Source organism: Helianthus annuus, chromosome 14, assembly GCF_002127325.2.
Source record: "Helianthus annuus cultivar XRQ/B chromosome 14, HanXRQr2.0-SUNRISE, whole genome shotgun sequence".
NCBI lineage: Eukaryota > Viridiplantae > Streptophyta > Magnoliopsida > Asterales > Asteraceae > Helianthus > Helianthus annuus.
The window spans coordinates 39,953,620-39,981,119 of record NC_035446.2 but is presented as its reverse complement, the minus strand read 5'-3'; positions in this window follow the sequence as shown (position 1 = coordinate 39,981,119).

The following is a 27,500-nucleotide window of genomic DNA, read 5'->3' as shown; positions in this document are numbered from 1 at the left end:
ATTATAATTTGCCGCTATCACATATGGATTAGCATCATAGTTATAGTTATAGTGCGTGTGGGCCGGCTGCTCAAACGGATTGTACGCCGTGGAAGCGCCGTACGCTGGTATCGGATTGTCATATCCGAATGGTGGCGGAGGTGGTGCAACTGGTGCAGAATTCACCTCTGCAGGGTGACCAGAAGGTTCCCCTAATTGTGGTTCTTCTTCAGGCACTGACGGAAAGTGACTAGCACTCGAGTGGCGAGGGGTGCTGAAATGAAATTCCCCTCCTCGGGTAGACATCCGTGCTCCTGATCTTCTACGCCTTGGCGGATCTAGAATTACTTGTTGAACCTGTGGCGGTGGTGGTGGCGTAACGGCCACGAACCGCGAATCCTCAGAAGGATCCTGTTGTTGCTGTTGATCATGAGGCGAGTAATGTTGTGAAGGTGTAAAGTACCAATTACATTGGTCAAACCTCGCCTGGTAGCTATCGGGACCTTGCAGGCTCCGAGATCTCGATTGGATGATTGGGAGTTCCCCTTGCAGGGTCGACGGGGTCTGTATCCTCGTCCATATCCACTGCATTATCTTCAGAAAAGTGATCCTCTGGTCCTAGAGGGTTATACCCTATTGGCTCTTGGACATAATCCGTCGGGTTAAACTGTCCTATGAAGAAAGGTGAAGGATCGCCATAAGATCGGTGCGAAGCAGATCGCTGTAGAGGTAAAAAGGATGGTTGAGGGTTATTTGGATTGTTTTCCGAATCTGGTCCAAATGAATGGCGGTATGAGGGTGTTGAGCTATGCGAGGTAGAATGTCTCGCAGGTTCAAAAAGGTTTCTCCTTCGTCTCTGTGGTTCCTCACTTCTTGTACTGGAAGGAGCTCACGTGTTCGAAGGACCAGCTTCGTGATCATTGTGAGTAATGATCGTTCCTCTGCCTCTTCCTCCTCTTCCTCGTCTGATTGCAGGTGGCATATTCCTGCTTTCAAAACTTTAAATAACAATAAACAATAAAAAGACAAACTGGAATAACAATTCGAATTTGTCCTCTGTTCTTGTCTAGACTCAAGTATGTGCAATTGTGTAACTGAGATTAAACACAAAAGGCTAGTGTTTAATTCCTCAGTGTTGGCTCTGATACCAACCTGTCACACCCCGATTTCCACGTGTCTCACCGGTGGGCCCGGTGGGGGATTACCGTGACGTAGTTGGCAACATTATAGTCAAACCACACAATATAAATGAATGCACAGCGGAAGCAATAAGATAATATATTTCAACATTAAGTGTAATATCAATGTATCACCATTGTTGAAATAATAATCCACAGGGGATCAAATAGAAATAACAAAAGTATTGTTCAACAGACTTCAGGCATCTTAAGGTTGCGAGACTTCCAGTGATGCTAAGGAGAAATCCCAGCCAATTACGCATAGTACCTGCATTTAGTCTTTTTGGGGAAAATACGTCAGTTTACACTGGTAAATACATTCAACTGACACTTTTGTAAAATGTTTGATAAAATTGGTTTAAATGCTCAAGGCACAAACTCTTTATAACTTGGGATAATTTATAATCAAATCTTGTAAAGAATTACATGTTACTGTGCGTTCGGTCGCCCGAGTCGTATCGGGTTAAAGTTTAATAGACACACCACATAGTATAAAACCGTGGCGGGTAACCAACGGCTACACTTTTATAGTTATGGACATAATGCCGGGTGTACGCCTACACCGGGATGTCAAGGTCGTGGCCATTCGTAAATGCTGCCAAGTATATCTGGGACATGGTCATTAAGCCCTCAAAGGCGTTAAGCCAACAAAACAAGTTTTTAAACGGGTCACATTGATAATACCCAACTACTAATGAGTTGGGGTCAATTGCCCGACCAAGCGGTATTTTAGATACCGTAACCCAAGCCCGTATAACGGAAAATAAGTTAAAAGTATTTACCATTGCAAGTATAATCCTTAATTGAATAAATCACAGATAGCTTTTACTGATTTCCTATTCTGGAACGAAGGTTTAAAATAACCTATTAGAATCCTAACGGGTCTTTAATTTAGCCGTAGCTTAGACTGGTCAGTTTCAAAGTATAGTTACAGTTTAATCGCGTGTAAGGCGAAAACCGTGAATGGAGTGTGATTTTGACCCAACAAGTTTGAAGACTTGTTTTATATGGGTATAATAATCCTACTCTGGATTTTGGGGTCAAAAGAATATGGTTTGACCCGTTTCGGCTAATTTATGTAAACTAGTTACACAAGCCAAACCGTGCGCACAAAAGGCGCAACGGGTAACCGTAAGAGTCCTACACTGTTTTCCTAAGTCAACATGCTTTAAAGAGGTTGTGGTATCAGTAGGATACCTTCCATAATGCCCGTAACGAGTTTAAGTTGATATTATGCCCCGAAGGGGTATTTCGGTCTTTTTAAAGATTATAAAAGAGGTTTCAGAGTTCTACAGGAAATCTGAGTTTCCCGAACTGTTTATAAAGTCTAAAATACTTTATCTATTAATTAAAATCAGTAGCAACTGGAATCGGGTCAAAAGACCTTGTAGAACTCAAGTTATGGCCGAAAAGGGTATATTCGGTATTTACCGAACCGTTGCCATAACCGCAGGTTATGAGCAGGTTAAAAATAATTAAAAATCTTTAAAAATCCCAAAATATTATTTTACAACAGTGAGTAAAAGGTTTGGTGTCGAAATCCGGGTTTAGATAGGCGTTATGCTAATTGCGCTATTTAATTACTAAAGTTTCGCAATTTGCGCTATTTAGCATAACTCCTATTCTGGACCCCAGATTGACATGAAATTTTAGGGACATGCTTCGAAATCAGTAACCAAGGTCATGATCCTTTCACGTGTCCGAAATTCTCGTTTTAAATTAAAAAGGGCGTTACGGTCAACTTTTAAGCATTTAACAGAAATGTGTAAAAGGCTCGGACAAACAACGAACCGGTCACAGAGGGTTATACCATCATGTAACCTGGTCCTAAGAGAGTCCTAAGGCATATCTAAATCAAACTTTAACGAGTCAGAACTGAAGTCAATGCAAAAGTCAAACTTTTGCGACTTTCGGCTCTTAACCGGGTCTAAACAGAAAATGGTCGGATCAAACAAGCTTAGACTAGTTAATATACTTATTATCATGTTTTATGAGTGTTTAAACAGGTTTCATATCATCTACATTACAGATTACGTGTAAAATCGCAAAATAGCTTTCTGTTGACTTTTTCTAAGCATGTTTGACTCGTCATTTGAACTAGTTAGAGTGGTGATCAGGGGAACCCTTTTAAGGGTTTATTACCCACATAAATACCAACTTATAACTACTTTCAATTCGAGATATGACTGAGCCATTGAGGACTAATCTCGAAGTCAAACCGTAATTACGACGGTTTGATTTTTAGCTACATAACTAAGCAAAAACTAAACCACAAAGGATTGAACGACTTACAGAAGTCCAATGTAGATAGGAGAAGACTTGAGAGTCTTCTTGAGCTCCAGAGGTGATCAAGAAGGTGTGAGGAACATTGTTGCAACATTATGGCCTTTTATAGGCAATGAGGATCACTAAGATCATCACACAAGGGTCTACAAGGCTCCTTTGATGATCAACAACTGTCCCTCAGTGCTAAAATATGATTAGGGGTCGCCCATATCTCTGGAAGATCTTGGCATTAATGTTTTACCGCTTAAAACAGCCAACAACCAACTTTCTGTCGCTGGGCGTCGCTTACGGACCGTATGGCATGGGCCTTGCGGTCCGTAAGCCTGTGGCGGAAAATGTTTTACCCTTTCACCCCCTTACAGTCCGTAAGGCATGACCCTTACGGTCTGTAAACGCTCATCAGTGGCAAAAAAAAAAATAATCTTTCAAGGTTTGAATAGTCAACTTGCAATACATAATTCTTCTGGCTTTCCTTTAACCCATACTTGACCAGATGTCTACCCCATTAGGCATTATGGGTTTGCAAAGGATGGGCTCAAGGACAATTATTTAGGTTGCATTATTTCTTAGGATTTAGGTTAGTAACTTTGATCCTTTGATAATTAGTAATGACCGGATTAAGATATATTAGATGCTTATTAATTTTGCTTAGGGTCTCGGGATTTATAACGACGAAGCCGCTCAGAGGTATAAATTTAACATGTCGACATAATCGAAAATCCTACCGCATATCTTAATTAAATCCGTGTTTATATTACTTTTGTCGTATTTGACACGTGTCATTTATTTATTGGACACAAAATTTCGAGGTGTTACATTTGTCTTGCCCGGATGGTATTTAATCGCGCATTCGTAATCGTTTAAGAGCTCGACCCATCGACGTTGACGCATGTTTAATTCTTTATGCTTGAAGATATGCTCGAGACTCCGGTGATCGGTGTAGATGGTGCACTTGGTACCGTACAGGTAATGTCTCCATATATTAAGCGCGAAAATAACAACTCCTAGCTCTAAATCGTGTGTGGTGTAATTCCTTTCTTGGGTCTTAAGTTGGCGCGAAGCGTAAGCAATGATTTTATCCTGTTGCATCAATACGCAACCAAGACCCCGTATTGATGCGTCACAGTAAACTACGAAATCGTCTGTGCCCTCTGGCAATGAGAGAATAGGTGCACTGCAGAGTCTATCCTTTAAGCACTGAAAAGCTGTTTCCTGAGTATTACCCCAACGATAAGTAACACCTTTCTGTGTCAGTAGTGTAAGCGGCTGTGCAATCTTCGATAAGTCTTTGATGAACCTTCTGTAATAACCCGCCAAACCCAAGAATTGGCGTATTTCCGTTGGTGTACGTGGTGCAGGCCAGTTTTTGATCGAGTCTACCTTGGATGGATCAACATGAATCCCATCCTTGTTTACCACATGGCCTAGAAAGTGGACTTCACGATCGTAGCGAACTAGGATTCATTCTCGAGTCTAGACTACGATCATTAGGGCTCTCACGAAAACGCTTTTACAAACATGTTTTCATTGCATACACAAAACGCCCAGATCCAGGGAACAAACATTTTTACAAACAAAAGGCACAAATACACATTCCAAAATATATGTTTATAATTCAGTCTTAGAGACTGAGGGATTCAATCTTAGAGATTGAGGGAGGTTCAGCCTTAGAGGCTGGGGAGGTTCAGTCTTAGAGACTGAGGGATTTAATCTTAGAGATTGAGGGAGGTTCAGTCTTAGAGGCTGGGGAAAAATTTAGTCTTAGAGACCAGGGAGTTGGTCTTAGAGACCAGGGAGTTAGTCTGAGAGACTAGGGAGTTCGGTCTAAGAGACTGGGTGAGATAGTCCAGGGAAGACTAGGATGATTACTTGCTTACATTGCTATCGCATACATGCTTAATTGGTGATTATTGATAAACGCGCATATGTGGAAACTGTTTTAATACATACTATGACTACCATGCACCGATACACATGTTGCCTTGATCAAAAAGCGAGTTGTCAAGCATTGACGACCCTACCGCCACCGCCACAGATGATGAGACTGTACCTGCGCCAGAGATATTTACGTCAGACACTGAGAGTGACCCTGACATGTTGACCAAGAACGAGGACGATTGCCAACCATCCGCGCTGCCAGACCCTGGTGATGAATTACCCTTGCAGATGGCTTCCTTGACAATAATCTTCCTGTCATCCTTGTTTCGGTCCACGACCACCTCACCATTTGGACACTTCGATGACGCGCACATCGTGGCTCCGATTCTCGACACCGTACCCCTCATGATTATTTTCCCCAAGAATCTACCTCTTTGACAAATTGTTTGATGACGACGTTAATTTGCTTATTGATGATCCTTCCGTTGATACCCAGGATGATGGAAAGTTAGATGAGGACGTTGTTACTAACTCTACGTTTTGAGATCCCTATTATCAAACTATCCTCTGATTCTAGTATACACTCGATTACAGACTCCTCTGAGTCTGTGACATTTACAACCTTATGGATGGTTAGATTACAACTTCTGATACGGACGACGACGCCGTTATGACTGCTGCACTATCACTTGCTCGAGGCATCACACCGTTGCATGACCCGGAGACTGCCCCTGAGCTAGCTTCTGCACCTTTGTGGGCCAGCTTGATGTTGCACCTGCTGAACCTGTTTAAACGTGATATTATTTCCTTTGGACTACTATACCTTGCACTCCTCTTACCAAACCCAGTACCTGCACCTATTGAATCTCCTTTTGTTGAGACATTTCTACCGCACCTGCACCCGCTGATGTTGCATCTATGAAGACCGACGTCCATTGCACCGACATGCCTACCGCTCTCTTTCAAGACGTACCCGCACCCCGGGAAGGCGCTCCAGGTCAGCACCCGCATAACGATTCTTCTGCTACGTCAACATTTTTCCTAAACTTTACAAGATGCGCCGTTTGCTACATTCACCTCTACAACGCTGGACAAGTCATTTCGATGGATCCCTATGCTACACTATGTTGATTTTAGACCCTTGTCATCCCTCACATTATGGAGGCTACACACAGGATGAGTACACCTGTCACATGAGCTACAGTTTGAGGATATGATTCGCAGAGTGTTGGAGCTTGAGCTGACACCACATTTGGTAACTTCAAATGCAAAAACATTGCATAATTGAAAACATGATTTAAGTATTTACATCACAAGACAGCATATTGCCTGAAAAGTTTATGTAAGACACCACGCCCTCCACCCTGTCTATTGCTAGTATACATTGAACCTCCACATATATCAAGGTTCCTTTTTGCGCTCTCGACCGTTGCTATCACACCGTTCCCAGGATTCTGATACTCATTTCTTTACTATCGAGCAGCAGAGAAGACAATTACTTCGACATGTACACAAGCCCGAGGAGGAAGTCCACGCGCGTTAACAGTTTACTTTCTTTTCCTCCTCGTCCTCAGTCACCAGTATGATTGGTTTCTGGATTATGTGGACTGCATTACATTTGGGTAAAGACACTAATGATAAGTCGGGATTGTGGAGACTTTAAAGACCACTTCTGACTACGTAATTTTGATGCACTAATATACTTGTTGGACAAGGGTAGGGTGACCCTGCGTTCCTTCTGATATGATACGTTTTGTAAAACACAGTGATTGTGGCCGGAGGATGACGAAAGCCCAATCATCTTTAAACATGCGACAATACTTATGACTAATAACTAGTGAAAAACTCGGTCGCTATATTCCCACTAAGCACGCTGTTGATCAGCATATTTGTGCTACAACTATAATGCTACATGCTTACTTGTTACGTTCCTATTTACAAGTTGTGCAATAATTGTGATGATACGTGATTGAATGTTACAACGACTGCGGATATACATATATGTAATATACCTCTGAGGTCCTATTCGTTAAATAGAGACTTGTGTACTCGTGTCCTTAACAAGACCTGACCTAACCAACATTCTTCTAGGAAGATGTCGACTCCAGGGAACACCGATACCAACAACCCTCTGCCGACTACAGAGGCGGAATTTCAAGAACGCCACATACAGATCATCGCACAGTACAAGGCCCTTTGCTCTGAACGCAGCGGAGGTACCTCGGGAAATAATCCAGCCAACGGCTGTACCTACAAGCAGTTCTTAGGCTGTCAGGCCTTACATTTCGACGGCACTGGGGGTGCCGTAGATTTCGTGCGCTGGGTTGAGAAAACGGACACTGTTTTGCGTGCGAGCAAATGCGCCCCAGAGCACCAGGTCACGTACATTTCCGGACTGTTCCAAGATGGGGCTTTGTCATGGTGGAAACTCCAGGTTCAGACGATTGGCGAGACTACTACGTATGCTTTATCATGGGACGAGCTGAAAGAGCTAATGCATAAAAAGTACTGTTCGAGAACAGAAAGCCAGAAGGTGGAAACTGAGTTCTGGAACTTAAAGATGGAAGGTCCAAAAATAGCTGAGTATGTGGAGAAGTTCCAAGTTCTGTCGCGTATCGTTCCTTACATGGTAGACCCAGAGTTTAAGAAGATTGAGCGTTTCATTTGGGGATTGGCACCCCAAATCATGAGCATGGTGACGACATCGAAGCCTACAACGAAAATGTCGACTCAGCAAGCCTACACCCTAGTTCCAAATCGTGTGTGGTATAATTCTTTTCCTGTACTTTCAGTTGGCGCGATCCGTAAGCTATAACTTTCTGGCATTGCATCAACACGCAACCCAAACCTTGACGCGAGGCGTCACAATACACCACAAAATCATCGGTACCCTTCTGGTAGTGCTAAGATTGGCGCATTGCAGAGCTTGTCGTTTAACAGCTGAAACGCTTCTTCCTATTTGATTCCCCAATCAAACTTCTTATCCTTTTGCGTGAGGAGTGTCAGTGGTTGAGCGATTTTCGAAAAATCCTCAATAAATCTTCGATAGTAGCCAGCCAAACCTAAGAATTGTCGGATCTCGGTTGGCGTCTTTGGGGTCTCCCAATTCTTTATCGCTTCAATCTTTGTGGGGTCCACATGAATCCCATCTCCATTTACCACATGTCCAAGGAATTGGACTTCACGCAACCAAAATTCGCACTTTGAGAATTTGGCATACAACTGTTCCTTTTTCAGCAACTCCAAAATAGCTCTTAAATGTTGTTCGTGTTCAGCCTTCGTCTTTGAATAAATCAAAATGTCGTCGATAAACACAATCACGAACTTATCCAAGTACGGCTTGCAAACTCTGTTCATTAGGTCCATAAAAAACTGCAGGTGCGTTTGTCAACCCAAACGGCATAACTAGGAACTCGTAATGTCCCTAACGAGTCTTAAAGGCGGTCTTAGGAATACTTTCCTCTTGTATCCTTAGCTAATGGTAACCTAATCGCAGATAGATCTTAGAGTAAAAACTTGAGCCTTGCAGCTGGTCAAATAGGTCATCGATTCTTGGCAGAGGATACCTATTCTTGATTGTCAACTTATTCAACTCCCGGTAGTCAATGCACATACGGAAACTACCGTCTTTCTTCTTGACAAATAGAACTGGAGCTCCCCAAGGTGAGAAGCTTGGTCTGATGAATCCTTTGTCTAGCAACTCTTGAAGTTGTGTCGACAATTCTTGCATTTCTGAAGGTGCTAGTCTGTAGGGTGCCTTAGCCACAAGCGCGACGCCTGGAACTAAGTCGATGCGGAACTCCACTTGCCTCTGGGGTGGCAATCCTGGCAAGTCCTCTGGAAAGACTTCCGGATACTCCCTTACGACAGGGATGTCTTCGATTTTTGGCTCAGCAGCTTTCTTATCCACGATGTGTGCCAGGAAGGCAGCATATCCCTTCTGGAAACACTTACGAGCTTTCAGGCATCTGATAATTCTCAAAGGCATATCTCGCTTTTCCCCATGAACCACAATTGTTTCACCATCTTCGGTGGGGATGCGAACGACCTTCTCGTGACAAACAATTTCTGCCTTGTTGCTTGATAACCAATCCATCCCTACTACCACGTCGAAGCTTGTCAACTTGACTGGTAGTAGATCCAAAGCAAACTCACGCTCTCCCAACTCGATTACGCAACCTCTGACCACTTCATTGGTTTCTACTAACTTTCCATTAGCCAATTCGATTAAGTAGGGAATGTCTAATTTACTAGCGGTTACACCAAGCATATTCTTAAATTCTAATGATACGAAGCTATAATCGGCACCCGTATCAAATAAAACGGATGCAAAGCATTGGTTTATAAGGAACGTACCAGTAACAACATTGGGATCCTGGCGCGCTTCCCTCGCTTCGATATTAAAGACCCTCCCTCGTGCTTGGTTCAATTCCGGGCAGTTTCTCTTAAAATGCCCAATGTCACCACAGTTGAAACAACCCATTCTTTGACCATTTCCTCCTCCATTCCCAACTTGTGCATTGTTGTTTCGGTTCGCATTACCAGCTTGATTCACGTCGTTGCCTCGATTTCCATTTCCTCCATTATTTCCTTGTACACGATTTCCATTACCTCCACGATTATTGTTCCTATTACCAAAACCTCCTTGGCCACCCCGGCCAGCATTAGCCCAGCAGTTATCTTTCAAATGTCCGGTTTTTCAACAAGCTTCGCATACTTTTGGCCTACACCGGCCAGAATGGTGACGCTGGCAGGTGTTACACTTAGGGTGTCTACCCATATAACCCTTTCCTTTCTTTCCAACACTGGTTGCAGCTTGGACCGGTGTGCTTGACTCTCCTTTCTTACCAACACTGCTTGTTCCTTGTTTAAAGTTCAAGAACTTCCTTTTGTTCCCTCCAGATGACTCTACGTGAGTCTCTTTCTTCTTTGGTTCAACATTTGAAAACTTGTTTAGGTGGACGGCTTCCTTAGTAAGAGCTACGCTCAGATCGATGGCCTCTGTAATTGTCGCGGGCTTGGAAGAGGTTACCATACTCATGATTTGAGGAGCTAAACCCCAAATGAAGCGCTCGATTCGCTTGAATTCCGGTGTAACCATATAAGGTACCACATGAGACAAGTCGTGGAATCTTTGAACATATTCCGCAATTTTCGGACCTTCCATCTTCAGATGCCAAAACTCAGTTTCCAACTTTTGAATTTCTGCGCGTGAACAATACTTCCTTCGCATGAGCTCTTTTAGCTCGTTCCAAGTCATCGCGTAAGCTGCGGCTTCACCAAGAGTCTGTACTTGTAAGTTCCACCAGGACAGGGCTCCGTCCAAGAATAGCCCAGAAATGTAAGTAACTTGTTGGTCTAGAGCGCACTTGCTCATCCGGAGAACAGACTCTGTCTTTTCGGCCCATCGGACAAAAGCAACAGCACCTCTGGTGCGGTCAAAGTTTACAGGTTTGCAGTCTAGGAACTGCTTGTAAGTGCACCCTGCACATACGTTAGAATATACAAATGGTATTAGCAAACTTGCTAGAGATATCCAAATGTATCGTGGTATGTGTCGGACCGTTGTATGACCCTAAATAGTCAGTCAAGGCAATTCATCTTTGTGTACAAAGCCGGAATCAGTCCAAACAAAGTAACAATAGCTTTTCCTCTTTAGTTTCTCTTATATTACTGAAATCCAAGCTTTTACAACGTATTCTGACAAAATTTCGGCAGCACCTCAGCTTAGATTTCGCTCCAACAGATACCGAATGAGATCACACAATGGGGTATTTATACTGAGCCTGATTTCGCTCCAGATGACAGGAGCGAAACCCGATGATCACGTTTCGGGCGAAATCACTAAACTACACCTTGGAGCGAAATTAACATCTAAAATCCTAATTTCTATTTTCCGACTCCGTACAACCTATCTAGACCTAAGACTCGATACAGACGTAGTTAACGGACATTCGGTGCACCAACAGTATGTCTTAATGACTTAATATTACCATGAGGCAGATTGTTATTGCCGTTGTTTTGAGAGATATTCCCACTGGTTTCCGCCTGCGAAGCAGCATATTGCGCAATGGCGGCAGCAATGATTTTTTGGAGTTCTGCCTCGTTGGTAGGCATGCGTGTCTGGCATCTTGGAAGCATCTTCTAAAAGATGGTTCACGTTGGTCAGGTTATAGTAAGTAAGGGTATACGTATATATTAATAGTATTAATACATAACATCTCATGTTATAATTAAACCAAACACATAACATCTCATGTTATAGAACATAAACGATCAATCAAACATCACTTATGATGAGAATACTGCGATTGCACTGTCATAAATCGAGGCCAGAATGTAAAGTTTACAAGTACACAACTGTATCATACAACATCAATGACTAAGGGCTACATCGCCCTAGTCCAAAATATCTAATAAGTGTCAACAATATCCAATATACATAACAAAAAAAGTCAGAATCAAAATGCAGTCTCCCAAAAGCTGTGCAATTTGTGCAATCGCCGCCTTCTCAACAAAAGTCTACCCGTGTCGTACAAAATAGCCTAAGCTGATGGCGGTGGAGGAGGGGGGAAAAGAGAAAAGAGCAAACGGCGCATGTGAAACCAATCCTTCTCCATCGCTCGATGAGAACGCAACAGATATGCTATCTGCTGCTCCTGAGTCCAAAAAACGAGCAGCAGAGTCAGGAGATAACGGATGAGGAGGGTGTGATACTGCAGGGTGAGTCGGGCACTGGCATGGTGGTCGCTGAGCTCTCTCAAGCTCCTGCACGCGACGAGTCAGCGCCTCCTGCTGTATCATGAAAGACCTGAGAATATCCTCTGTGGAATAACCCATGTGATAAGGATGATAAGGATCAGATGGCGGCATAATGGGTGGCGAAATCCAGAGAAAAGGCTCACTAGATGGAGTAAAGGATGGCACAGTAAGTGGTGCAACAGGGGGAACAGCAATATGATGAGAGATCTGTGGTACAAACTGATCTCCTCCAGTCATGAAAGGTATCTGACCAAATGGCTGACGGGATGAACCCTCTCCAGGACGCGGCGGAGGGATGTCCTGGAGAAATGTAACAGGAAGGTCTGCGCGATGCGCATCAGTGACGTGTGTGGGAAACAATGGTGCATCAATATGAAATGAAGCAGGTGCTGAAGCAGGTGTAACAGGTACCACGAAAGGCGGGTAGTCATCATCATCATTTATCCACTCATTTCGGGTGTGCGCATATCGAGGATCAACATGGGTCGCAAAAGGTGCATGATCGAACTGCACAGGCACTGGGTCAGGAAGAGGGGCAACAACAGGATCAGCAGGAATATCAGCAACATGAGGAGCATCAATATGAGCAACAACAACATGATCATCCACCAACGGTGGAGCATCAAAAGGTAGGCCCACAATGGGTGGTGCGAAAACGGGTGCATCATCAAAAGGTACATCATCAACCAATGGAGCAACAGTGGGTACATCAGCATGAATAGGGTCATGCTTGAATGCGGGGTCTGGAGCAACTACTGGCTCGGTGGCCACAGCAGGCTCCGGATCGTCAAACTCAATCTCAAAATCAGCGGGATCAGCACACACTGGGTCAAAAGGGGCTATGGGATCCTCCATGGGCTGGTCTAAGTGTACAACCTCAATATCATGGTCTGGGTCGAAACCAGGAGGGAAAACAGGGTCCGAATCGTCATCAATGTCATGACCAAACTGAAAGCTAGGGGCAGGGCAGGTGCAGCGGATGACGCTCTATCAGGGTCTGTGTCATGCGAATGGTGCTGCACTCCCTGCACGTGTGACGGTGCAGATGCCACAGACTCAAAGGAGTCTAGGACGGGTGAATGAACGGGTGCCTCCTCAGCAGGAGCATCAGCAAGAAGTAGGAGATCACCAGCAGCAATGTGGGCCCCGCCCTCAAGGTCATCCTCCTCAAACAAGTCGACGTCGTCGTCAGCGACTACGTCGAGGGGCATGTCAACAATAGGGTAAGCGGCAAGGGGCATAGGGGCAGGGATCACCACGAGTGGCAAGTCCCCAACGATAGGGCCATCAGCGGGCTCAGCAACGACATCGGGCAGCACAAATGGCTGGAAATCATCATCATCCGTGCTGGTAGTATCTGAGGTACGTGATCTGATGAGACTATGTCGTCTGATACTATGGGCATGGGGTCTGTGGTGTCCGACTCTCCAGTGCCGGATAAAGGCATGTCGTCTGTAACATAAACATACATATGCACAAATAATCAATCACATAGTCAAATAAACACATTAGTCACCAATAAGCAATCAAATAGTTCTCCTAGTCCCACTAGTCTAACCTCTCAGCCTCTCAGACTGAACCTCCTAGTCCCACTAGATTAACTTCCCAGCCTCCCAAACTGACTCCCTAGTCCCACTAGACAATTCTCCCAGCCTCCCAGACTGACTCCCTAGTCCCACTAGTCAATTCTCCCAGCCTCCCAGACTGAGCCATAACTAACAATTAAAATGTGCTCAACATTTTGTTTGTAAAATAAATATTTTGTACTCAGGATCTGGACTTAGTGGATGCAATGTAAAAATGTTTTCGTGAGAGCCCTAGTGATCATTAAATTGGACTTGGTAGATTAATTGAGTAATCAGGGTCATTAACTTGGACCTGAATACTTGAGTGGATTTCTAGAACTGATAGATTGTGTGTTTTTGTGAAAAAGATAAGCTTGTAATGTTTGATGTTTGAGACACAGGTTTTGAACTTCATCATTCCCAAGGTAACAAAGTGTTAAAGATTGAACCAGATCAAGATCTCAGATTCTAGCATACTGAGAAGGGGAGTCTGTGAAAGGGGGAGTCTGGATCAATAGTCAAAGGGGAGACTGAAGATAGAGCTAGGAAGTGATCCTGAACTTGTTAGAAGATAGAGTTTTTGTAATGAGAAGACAAAGTTGAGAAAAGACCAAAACTGAAGACTCGAAGCCGAAGACTTCGTCAACATCCAAGGGGGAGTCTGTTGGTGCACTAAATGTCTGTTTACTACGTTTGTATCGAGTCTTAGGTCTAGATAGGATAGATTGGAGCACAGAAATCTAGAAATAGGAGTTAGAGGTTAATTTCGCTCCTAATGACATGTGGGTCGTTATAAGCGAAATCTGGTAATTAGTAAATTTCGCTCCTGTGTGCTTGTTTGTTAATTTCGCTCCTAAGGTTAACTAGGTGATTTCGCTCGTGAGTCACATGGTGATTTCGCTCCTGATGTTTGGAGCGAAATCAGGAACACTATATATACCTTAGGGTGTGATCTCATTTGGTAATCTTTGGAGCGAAATCTAAGCTGAGGTGCTGCTGAATTTTTGTCAGAAAACATTGTAAAAGCTTGGATTTCAGTAATATAAGAGGAAAGTAAGAGGAAAAGCTGTTTGACTTCATTTACATTGATTCCGCCTTTGTATCTGAAGATGAACTGCCATATACTGACTATTTAGGGTCACAACAATGGTCCAACAATACCGTGTTAGATCCTTAATTCCCTTAAATACATGTAAGTTGGAAAAATCAACAAAAATATGTTGAGCGAGTTCATGTGCAGTGAGTATGTAAAACCTTTGTAAGTATAAAAATCCCAGGTATGTAGCAAATAAGGAAATCAAGAGATCACCAATGGTTTGCAAGGCCATTGATATGTGTGAAGTGCAGTAGGAAGACTCAAACCTAGCAGATTTTTGCGTCGGGAACCAAGTCACCCCGAGGTCCGTACTGTTGGGCCTAGGGCTGGGCTCGCTACACCCAGTTAGATCTACCGCTATTGTCCCTCGGTCCTACATCGAGGATTAATGGCCTTCAGTTCCCGCCTACTCACTCACATGATCTAAGTAGTAACCCTCCTCACGCTAATCTACCATGTGTAAAAGTATTCGTAATCATGGTAACATGTATTTCACCCCCGCAGTTTAAATCTGAAAACAATTAAGAGAAAAGGGGGACATGAACTCACTGAAGTGCGTCTCGAAATAGTATCTCCCAGTCAACCTGCTGCGTAACGACCTACACGTACTAACTTCTACTAGACGGATGGCCGTGCCTTAGCTTAAGGTTAAATGTCTTTGGGAAATAGTTAGACAACTATTTCGTGTGTACACTTCTTAATTATTTAGTAATTTTATTCCTTCCCAAGGATGGGGGCTTTAATACATGTGCATTCGTATAACTTCGAAATATATTATTAAGACTCACCTAATAAAATATATTTTAATTCATTCGTCTACAACATTCTACCTTCAAAATATAAATATTTTTCCCAAAAATATTATATTTTATTCCATATAATTTCCACAATAATACTTTTATCAAAATACGCATTTAAGAGTATTTTTCCGAAAATACGTAAGTTACGTTTGAAGTTCGGGTGGTAATAATAATACCGGTGTAACTTAAATATTTATTGTGAAGGCGTTGGTATTATTTTGGAGTCGTTAATATTCAGTATGTTCTAGTAATATTATTTTTACTCTAAAAATAATATTTTTGTAGTTGACAAAATAATCATAAAAATTTACACAAATGCTATTATGAAAAATATATATTCCAAATATATATTTAGCAAGTTTTATTTATAAAAATTCCACCTCCGACACTTGGAAGTTTTGTAATAAAAATCATGGCGAAGTTTGTCTGGAAAAACATGTCAAAACTATATTTATAACACTTGTTGTAAAAATATTTCCATGTGTTATATTTCTGAAAAAATTTCGCCAGAGTTTCCTCTGTAACTGAGGTGGCCACGCTTACAAGCGTATCATTTTCTTTTAACAATTCAATCAACAATTTTCCCGTCATCAACAAACAATGTCAAGAGATCAAACTAGTCAAAAATATACATAAATCGCAAACACATGAACTTGTAAGTTGTGTAAAAGTGTGTAGTAACCTTCCAATATTTTTAGTAGATCTTTCTATCTTTATAAATAAAATCGGTTTCTTGAAAATCTTGTTTTCAAAGAACACGTAACTTTACAATTTCCTAGTCAAAGTTACGAAAATATTTCTTTGTTAAAACCTTTTGTCACACAAGTGTTTACACACTTGTTTCCTCACAAAACACCTTTAGTTTATGAAAGATCCAGCTTAAAAATAAGTCTTGTATATTTTACTTGGTTCTTCAAAAATACCACTTGTAAATCTTTAGATCTAGTAGTTTAGAACTTCATTTTACAAGAAAAACTATTTTTACACAAGTTCATGTTTCTGTATGAAAGGGTTCGTCATCTTGTAACTTTTCTATTTAACATAATGCTAGTTCATGTTTCATGAACATGATCTAGCATGGTTTGATGACGATCCATTCCCATACTAGCAATTAACAACATGAAATAGCCATAACTAAACAAGATTTATGAGTTTTACACCATTAGTTTGTTTTTATCCATCAAGTTCATCATTCTTACAAGACTTTAAGCTTTGATCTTTAGTGTTTATGAATTTTATCCGTTAAACTTCTTATTAACCACTTCAAACATGAACAAGAGAGTGATTAGAAGCACTTACAACTAGCTCAAGGGTAGGGAAGAAATCAAACCAAAACAAGGTGGTTAATAGCGTTGTAGAGAGGTCCTTGTGATTCCGTAAGCACCGAGCTTCCTTATGTGATCTTTAACACCTTTGAGTATGTATGGATGGCTTGTAGGAGGCTCGATGGTGGCGGTTTGGTGGTGTGGTGGGGGCGGACGGACAAGAGGGAAAGAGAGAGAGTTGGAGTGAGTTGGTTAGTGTAAATGAAAGTTTCTAACTCTTAGGTTTATTTATAAACCCATTTCACTAATAACCATTAGGTAAAGTGCTATCAAGATATTAAACATTGGTGATTATAAAAATCAAAGAAGGACAAAGGTGTGTCCCCTTAGGGGACCGAATCGGTCAAGGAGGGGGGGGGGGTTGCTTTATTTTGAACTATATAGTTAGAGTCTAGTTAGTTAGTTAGAGATTAAGATTAGTTATTATGTGTGTTGTAATTTATAACGGGTGTTAGGGTATTCGGGGACCCTAACTGGCACAGAAAAGGAAAAATAGTGTCATTAACAATATTTTTATGTCCCGGGTAAAGTCCTGTTGTTCGGTTGGATACTCATCTGTTAAAGTTCTTAATAAGCATTTAAAGTGTCTTTAATATTATTTTTAGTGACACATTGAATTCCCGACACTTTGGAAAGTGTCTAGTATTATTTTCCCATGTTTTTGCACTTTACTAGTTAGCTTAAATGCTGAATTTTGTGGTAGAGTGCAGGATTTTGTGTTTAGAAAACGTTTTAAGCACATCCGGTCACTATAGCTATCACCTAGTGACTAGTGACGCACTACTACAACCCTCATTTCCCTACACTCTCTACTAGTGTAGTAAACTATTCCCGGCTCATACAGGCCTTAGAGGCAGTGTTATGTCAGCATGTTTTCTGGGTTATCCGTTCATTGTGCTACTATGCTTTTGTGCATCAAGTTTGTCACTAAAGTTCTGTATGTAAATAATGGAGTGACAGTTAATAAAGTATGATGCAAGGATGTGTATTTATCAGAGTTCAAGTAGCAGTTTATCCACAATTGTAAGCAAGCACAGTAATTAAGCATTAATTAAATATTAATTAGTTCGTACGGATACCTGATTTGGTGAGGGTTGTCACATTCTCTCCTCGTTAGAAAAATTTCGTCCCGAAATTTTAAGTTCTGCTTCTAGTTGCAGGGGTCTTGGGAAACAAGTGGGGGTACTTTTCTTTCATTCGGTCCTCACGCTCCCAGGTGTATTCTGGACCGTGTCTTGCATTCCAATGAACCTTGACGAGCTTGACACTGCTCCGGCGGGTTTTGTTTGCCTTCCAATCTGTAACCTCAACCGGTTCTTCGACAAAATGGAGCGTGTGGTCAATATGAATCTCGTCCGTGGGAATGACAACAGTATCTTGCGTTGGACTTTTCTTCAAATTTGATACATGAAATGTGTAGGATCAGTTTTGACCACACGAATGAGTCAATCAGAGCTAGTGCTTACTGAAAATGTGGCGGAAACACATTTTCAGCATGATACAAAGATAAACGTAACAGAAAGGAGTAAAAACAGATGAATTCACACTTTAAACACTTTTTCTTCACTTGATAACGATTGCCACACGGTCAGCAGTTCGACGTAGAGTACAAGACAACGTACAAATGAAGTGAACATCAGGGATATTTATAGAGGTCTTGGTCCGCTCATGTGACATGTCCACAAGAGCGGTCCAAACTACAAACCTGGTCCGCTTTTGTGGACATATGTCACAAAAGCTGTCCAACATACAAACTTTCATAAAATTACATATAGACCCCATGAACTTTTACAAAATAACCTATCTAGACCATATACATTAAACTAGCATTACAAAGACGCAGGCTTTAGACATTGTGCACCAACAAACTCCCCCTTGGATGAAGCCACAGTCTTTGTCTTGAATATTGGTCTTCAGATAGCAGCTTTGTAGAGTTCTTCACGCCCTTTAGGCTTCCTGCTCAAAGCAATTCTTATCTTTTCATTCTTTTGCTTCTCTGCCTTATCTTCTTCCTGTTGTTTCTTCATAAACTTTCCTCTGTTTGCTTCCATCCTACGATTTTCACGTTCACGTTCACTTTTTGCTTTCTTCTTCATCTTTTCATCTAACTCCCACCATGACGATTTTCACTTGCTTTCGGAATTAATTCCTTTTTGAAAGCACAGTGATACAACACGTTGGAACTGTTGAGCTTGATCTTTATCTTCTGCTTTATAATGAATCTTGTGAATAAACAAGCATTCGATGTCTTTTGCCGAACAATTCACCAGCCACATCGGATCATACACACGAATATATCTCAGTTCACCACCAGCTCTGTACGTTATGATTGCTTCAGTTGTCAGACAGCTGTAAACCCAATCAATGAACCCTTTATAAAAATCTTGCTCCATTTCTGGCATAGGAATTGTTGTCATGGTTCTTGGAGGCTTCACATTCAGAATAGTTTCTGTCACACCAGTCACTAGATCTACTCTTTGAATACGTCTTGGACGATGAGGCTTCCATTTCAGATATCCTCTCAGAGTCTCGTACTTAATATATCCCCACATCGCCTTATCATTCTGCCTCACCTGATAATCCAACGTTCTCACCTGAGATAACTCATCGACATCCCACCATGGTAATGACAAAATGTCATATAAACGTTTAAAGTGTTGGACACCATATTCTCTTCGAACTGCATAGGCGTTAACTTGCGGAAGATAACCCCAACTAATAATATCGCCAAGCGAAACATTTCGATCTCGTTGGAAGTATTTCAACGGCCTTTTGAACTTTCTTTCATGAGAATCTTTGAACCATTTAGAACGATCAATCTCCTCAACACTCGATTGACCTTCTTTTTCAACATTAGATTGGCCTTCCTGTTCAGCTTCTTTCCTCAAACACTCGAACACATTATCATTCACTACTTCAGTCACTTTCTGACGCAACTCATCTCTGTTTTCAGCAGCAAAGAATTCCATTAACGTCGGAAGTTTTGAAGTGTCTTCAGGAACATCTTCATTATCCGAACCATCCTCTACTTCAACCCTATCATACTGATCAGCATCCTCAACATAGTTATACTTGTAATCTTTTTGTTTATTGATATCAAAAGATTCCAGATCTGCTTCAAGATCAATTAGAGTCTCGGGATTTACATCTTTTAACATCTCCCTATACACATCTAGACATAGGAACAGGGTTCATGATGTTCTACAATCTGAGTCTTACTCGACTCCCCCTTTCTCTCAGCTTCACCACTTTCTTCATTGACTGTGTCGTTTAGCAGATCTTCAACGACTTTCTCATTTGAAGCTTCAGTTACTCTAACACCTGAACCTCCTGCAGCGTCATCATCATTATCACCTTTAGAACTGTGACTGCTCGCAGAATAAACAAGCTCTTCCTCATCATCATCTTCATCATCCTCTTCTTCTTCTCCACTAATTAACTTTGGCGATGGAATTTCTTCTTCGACTATGCCAGGAACTGAAGATATAGGCACAGGATTATCTATCACCATCGAAGGCACAATAGACATTACAGAACTTCCTTCAACCCCTTTACCCTTATCTTTCATCTGCCTTTCTACTTCTGCTTTACGTTCTGCACGAAGGTCCTCTAACTTCAACTCTTCATACTTTTGATCCACTGTTGTTTCTAACATGCTTTCCACAACTCTATTCAGCATGTAGAACTTGTGTTCATGCAACGCTTTAGCAGCCATAAGCTCTTTATTCTTCAACTTATAGTATTCGTTTTCACTTTCTCGACGATTCTTCTCCTCTTCTAATTCAGACACTCGAACTTTCAAAACGTCAATTTCCGTCTGATCAACTTCAATTTTCAGTGTCAACACTTTGTTTTCACCTTCTAACCTCTGCACCTTACCAGCAAGAGACTTTTCTCTTTCAGCAATCTTTTTGCATTCATCCGCCAACTTTTTATTTTCTGCTATCACCTCATCAATTCTCTTTTCCAACTTCAATAATTGAGAATTGTTTGCAAAATCGAAATCAACGTCTAGCAGATTATCATGCGGTATCGCAAGGCCTCTACTTGAAGAACCAGGTTGTGCTTGGGTGAGTGGAGGTGTGCCAAAAAGATCTTGTGAAGAATAATATGGTTGATGTGGAGGTGGTGATGTTGGAAACAGAGGAGATGGTTGTCTTTGTGGAGTAGGTTGTCTGGGTGATTGTTGTGGTGTTGGTTGTCTAGGAGAAGATTGATGTATTAGAGATTATGGAGGTGGTTGTTGACGTGGAGGTGTAGATTGTGTTTGCATAATCTTCTGAGGGCGCTTTGACACTTTAATCTTTGGAGTAGCCTTCTTTCGACCACCAGCTTTCTTTTTACCCTTCGGAGTAGATTGTGATGCTGAAACATGCTCCGGAGAAGGTTCATAAGGTGCATCTTCTTTCTCTTCTCTCTTTCTCTTTCTAAGTAACTTCTCCTTTTCTACCTCCTCTCTCATTCGCCTTTCACGTTCTTTTGCATCAACTACTTCAAAATCAGACACACTAGAAGAACTAGTAGTGTCTTTATCAACATCGTCACCTTCAACATCTTCTACCACTTTCTCTCTTTCCTGTTGAATATCAACATTATCAACAAAATACATATCAGATGTAAACAAATCTGTGTTAATTTCAATATGAGCTACACTAGCCGCCTCTTGTTCCTTATCAATGTTCACCTCAGGAACTTCTTCTTTATCAGACTCATCTACCAACACAGTTTCAGCTTTCTTCTTTTGTTTCTTCTTCGGCTTTGAAGAAGAACCTTCACCTTCAGCTACAGGAGTTGCAAGTCTACGTCTGCGTCCAGACTCCTTCACATACCACTCATTCTTTGTTGGTTTGAAACCCTGAATTATTTTCAACTCTACAGCATACAATGCTTCTTTCATTTCTTCTTGATTTCTCCAATTCTGATGATTTTCTGGATCAGGATCCACATAATTCGCATCTCTAAGCAATCCGAAGTTTTCAATCACTAACTCAGGCTCTGGATGATGAGGATGATACTTGACAAGATTCTTTAACGAGATATTTGACATGTGAGCTTGAACAAGAAGATCATCCTTAATGTTTCTATCAATTCCAGGGTATGCACGATCAATCAACATTTGTACAAAACGTGGATATCTCCAGACTCTAACATCTGACGAGAGATTTTCCACCATATAATGAAAAACTATATGTGAGAAGTTGTATTTCTTATTCAACACCAATGCCGTTAGCATGTTCATCTGATAATCCCTCATCTGGTCATAACAGCCCTTTGTGTGACTCATGGAAATCAAAATACAATGGATTAAAAACTTGAATGATTTCTGAAATTTAGACTTTAAGTAGTTCCCAGTGTTCAATGTGCTTCTGTATCCCAAAGGTAGCATACACCCCTTCACCATTCGTTCAGGAAATCTTGTGGGGTAGTTGGCCTCATGAGGAAAATTCATCACTTCGCGAACTAACGCTTCAGTCACCAGTATGGTCTCCAACTTTCCATCCACTTCAACTTCTGATGAAATCACCTTGCTTGCCTCGTCATACTTTGCACTTTTCCAGAATCGACTAATATGCGATCGATACAACGGCCTCTGGTCAGTCATTGCTTTCTTCACTGGAATACGATCCATGTACTCCAAAATACTGCTGAATTCTGAGAATAAAGGATATTTTTCCACATCTAAATCCACGCAACTGTTGTGTGCTGGATCGAATAACACGTTTGGTGATGCCTGCACAACAACAACAAAAATAAAGACTTAGAAAATTTTGAAATTTTGAGCAATGTCTAAAAAGCGAACCATATAAGCGATTCAAAGAACATACTACCATAAAAGCGGTTCAAACATTTTGTACTCTATAAGCGAACCACAAATATGACTAAAAAGCGGTCCTACTTAGAAAATACTCAAAAAGCGAACCGTCCCTAGCCACATAAGCGATTCAACCCTTTACTGCCCTAAAAGCGGTCCTGAAATTAGTACATATGGGCGGTCCTAACATGGTACACATAGGCGGTTCAACAAATGATCTATAAGCGGTTCAACAGGTGACCTATGAGCGATCCTGAGTTACCTGTTCATAAAAGCGGTCCTACAAGATGTAACTAAGAGCGATTCAAAATATGACCTATGAGCGTTTCAAACTACCTGACTGTAAAAGCGGTCCACATATCAACAACATGTAAAAACAGCTTAAAACCTAAAATTGATTCTAAAATCAGATTCTACTCAACATTCTGAACCTAAGGGTGTCTTTTGATTCCTACAACTATTCCTAAAACTTTCTAGATCTGAGATTGAAGCCAATTACTGCCGACAACACATATCAATCACTCAAATTTATGCAATTAGCATGTAATACTACACCTAGTATCATCATACGACACTAAAACAACAATCATTTCAAACAAACATGTCATTCACAGGCTTAAAACATGAATCGTTCATTCACACATGCCGACAGACGTGGTTTAACTCAATAGAACTACTATTAAGAGAGTACTTACCTTTCCCATGATGTAAATAGTAGAAATCTATCAAGAACAAAAGGGAAATCAGATCAAATAGCAGTAAATCACGATGAACAGTTGAAATCGCTCGAATCGCCCTGGAGAAAATGACGTATAAGCGGTTTGAGTAATGACAGAATAAGCGGACCCTGTACCTTATATATGAGGTCTGAACCGCTTATATGTCATGTTCTTATGAGCGGTCCACAATGTTATTTTGACAAAAGAGCGACCCAATGTCACAAAAGCGATCCAACCTTTGATTTTAAAGAAATTTATTTTTTATTCGTTTTTTCCAACTTTTTCGATTTCACATGTTGACACCCAGTTGACCAAGTCCAATTTAATGACCCTGGACAACTGTTTGACCTACCAAGTCCAAATTAATGGCCCTGGTTGATCAGATTTATGAAGTACTTTGTCGTTTTGTTTCAAAAAAACAGTTCAAATTAATGAACTTTTCAACGTTTCAAACATTTGCACATTTTATCTTTCAAACATCATACCAGATCTATGTTTGCAATCATAGCTTACCTAACCCTCATCAGACACCTACATGATCTGCACACAGGCTTTGAACTTCCAATCCCCAGTATCAGTTGTCGAAACTAAAATAAGAAAAGAAAATCTTTTTGGGTTTTAAGCTGTACAAACTGAAATATATACACACAATATTTTTTCGAGCGTGTTAGGGGATCATATCAGCTGCCAACAGAACACAAGCACCGTTAAGCTTATTTCATTTTAAACATTTAAGCAATTCGCGTTGATTGTCGGTATATTGATCCACTTTAAATTCTCACAGAATTTTCAATCTGTTCGGGATACGTTATTTAGTGTTTTAGAGACTTAAACGTCAACGTGTGTTCCCACCTCAGTATATACTCCCGTATCCGGATCCCAGTATTCAGTCTTACAGGTGAATATACCACAGCTGATATTTGTTGGGGGTAGATGCGAAACCGTGAGAGCTCAGGTCAGAACTTCCGTTCAGCAGAGAGATGACGGCTCGACTTTTCGGTGGGTCCCCTTTAGAGGATCTTTTGCATTTCAAAAGCAGCGACTATCAATTTTATTGTTTCATCAGCATGCTGAGGGTGAAGCTTATTTTTCAAAGCTTTTTGCTTAAAGTATTATTCGGGGACTACGTCAGTATTTCCATACAGCAGAAGTCCCGGGATAATACCCCAGATATCACCGAGTATAAAGACCTAGTATCTCAGAATACGGGACCATTCAAACAGGATTTTTGGGGTTACCTATATATCCTGGAGGTGTTCCCCACGATAACGCAAGTTAAATTTAGTTTATATCCCAAACCGATCTACTAAATCTGTAAGAACCTACCGGCACATCTTTAGCGAGACTGCTTAATTGCATTTTTACATTACATATCACTAGCGTACTGTGCCCGTCTAGCTGATGTACTATCATTTCCCCTATACTACACAGCTCTTTTTTCATTTTTTAATGTTTTTGGATTTTTATGATTTTATCATGTTTTTGTATTTTTCTGCGAATATCTCCCCCTAAAACTAAAACATATTTTTGTGTTTTTGTTTTTTTTAACGAAAAGCAGGAAATACAACTGTACAAACAAAAGTTGACAACTCGATACGGATCAAGTCAGATCGCCGCCCAATTCGGCTTCACACTCGATAACCCTCCCAGATTGCAGTTTTTTTAACCCATTTAACCTTAAAAGATAATAAAATCTCTTTTTATCAAACGGTTTTGTGTAAAAATCAGCTTTCTGATCATCGGTGCACACATGTTCAATCCGTATTAGTTTCTTTTCGTAACAATCTCGAATAAAATGGTGACGGATTTCTATGTGTTTCGTTTTTGAGTGGTGAACCGGATTTTTCGTAACATTGATGGCCGCTTCATTGTCCACAAATATCGGCGTATCCAAGAATTGCAGACCGAAATCGCGCATCTGCTGTTGAATCCAGAGAATCTGAGAACAACAGCTAGAGGCTGAGACGTACTCAGCCTCACAAGTTGAGAGCGCGACTGCAGTTTGCTTCTTGCACTGCCAGGTAACGAGCCGAGTTCCGAAGAACTGGCACCCAGCAGTGGTGGACTTGGCGTTCTGCTTACAACTACCGAAGTCTGAATCAGCAAAACCAGATAATGTAAAATCACCCGAGCGAGGGTACCACAAGCCGATGCTTGGGCATCCCTTCAAATACCGTAGAATTCGTTTGACGATTGTCAGGTGTGATTGCTTCGGGTTTGACTGATATCGTGCGCACAAACATGTCGGATACATGATGTCGGGCCGGGAAGCTGTAAGATACATCAACGAGCCGATGATCGATCTGTATAACGTTTCATCCATCTTCACACCTTGTTCATCCGGACAGATACCATGATTTTGTGCGAGGGGGGTTGATGCAGGACTGCAGTATGTCATGTCAAACTTATCCAGTACGTCCTTTACATACTTCGATTGATGAATGAAGATTCCGTCGGGTAGTTGTTCAACTTGTAACCCGAGGAAGAACTTCATCTCCCCCATAGAACTCATCTCGAATTTCTTCTTCATCACAACTTCAAACTCTTTGCATAGCTCGTCGTTGGTGGAACCAAAAATGATATCGTCGACATAGATCTGCACAATCAGCAAATGGCCAGCTACTTCTTTCGTGAACAAGGTGCTATCTACTGTGCCTCTTGTGAACCCGTTGTCCAGCAAGTAGGTCGAAAGCGTCTCATACCAGGCTCTCGGGGCTTGGTGGAGACCGTATAAAGCTTTATCCAGCAGATACACCTTGTCTCTGTTTAGTGGATCTGCAAACCCCGGTGGTTGCCCCACGTAAACTTCTTCTCGAATCTTGCCATACAGAAATGCCGATTTAACGTCGAGTTGATAGACTTTGAAATCTTTCCATGAAGCAAAAGCTAGAAAGATGCGGATTGCTTCAAGCCTTGCAACCGGCTCATAAACTTCTTCATAGTCTATTCCCTCCTACTCGCTGAAGCCCTGGACCACGAGACGTGCTTTGTTCCTCACCACGACTCCTCTATCATCACGTTTACATTTAAACACCCATTTTGTTATTACCAGCTTCTGGTTCTTTGGCAGATCAACGAGTCTCCAGACGCCCAACTTCTCAAATTGTTGCAGTTCCTCCTGCATAGCATTCACCCAGCTGTCCTCGGTCAATGCTTTTTTGTAAGTCCTGGGCTCAATCTGCGAAATAAAACATTTGTATGAGACTTCTTTCTGCATATCAGCTATATCAGAATAAAAACATGTAAAAGCTTGATCTATCTGATGTCTCGTCTTGACACCACTCTGTAAATCGCCGATAATCTGTTCTGACGGATGGTAAGACAGTGTCCTCGGCATCACATTATCTGGCACCACAACTTCCGATTCCAGATTTGAAATGTCGAGATCAACGATTTGATCAACAGCCTCCTCTGATGTCTCATTTGGTTCCTCGTCAAAGGTAGGAGCGGGTTCCTCCTCTGAGTCGTCAGAAACGTCAAATGACGGAGCTGGTTCCTCTGGTTCCTCTGGCGGTATATGAACTGTTCAACTTGGTCCAGCTTCATCATCGTGAGTACCCACGGTGGGCGTAGGAACATCTAGCGGTCTAGATTCCGGCTCTTGCAACTGACTTTGCTGATACAAGTACATGAGAGCAAGTTCCTCCTCACTCGGCTCGGATGGCAGATGAAACGATTCCCAGAGTTTGTCGTAGTCAAATAGGAATCTTTGTCCAGGAAGTTGTTGCGATGGCGTATGCTTCTGACAATCCACATGATGGACCTGAATCACCTTCCCCAGACACGGTACAAATACCCTCTTTAATGGGCTGGCGTATCCTACGAAAAATCCTTCATTCGCTTTCGCTCCGAATTTACCATCAGCATCGATGAACGTACACGGAGAGCCAAAAGGTTCCAAGAACTCAAGATTTGGCTTATAGCGATGCAACAACTCAAAACAAGTCTTTTTATATTTCTTCACTGTCAGAACTCTATTCAGCGTATAGCAAGCTGCTGACACCGCTTCACTCCAGAAGAAAATCGGATGCTTTGAATCGGCCAACATAGTACGTGCAGTCTCAATCAGGGTTCTATTCTTTCGTTCAACCACGCCGTTC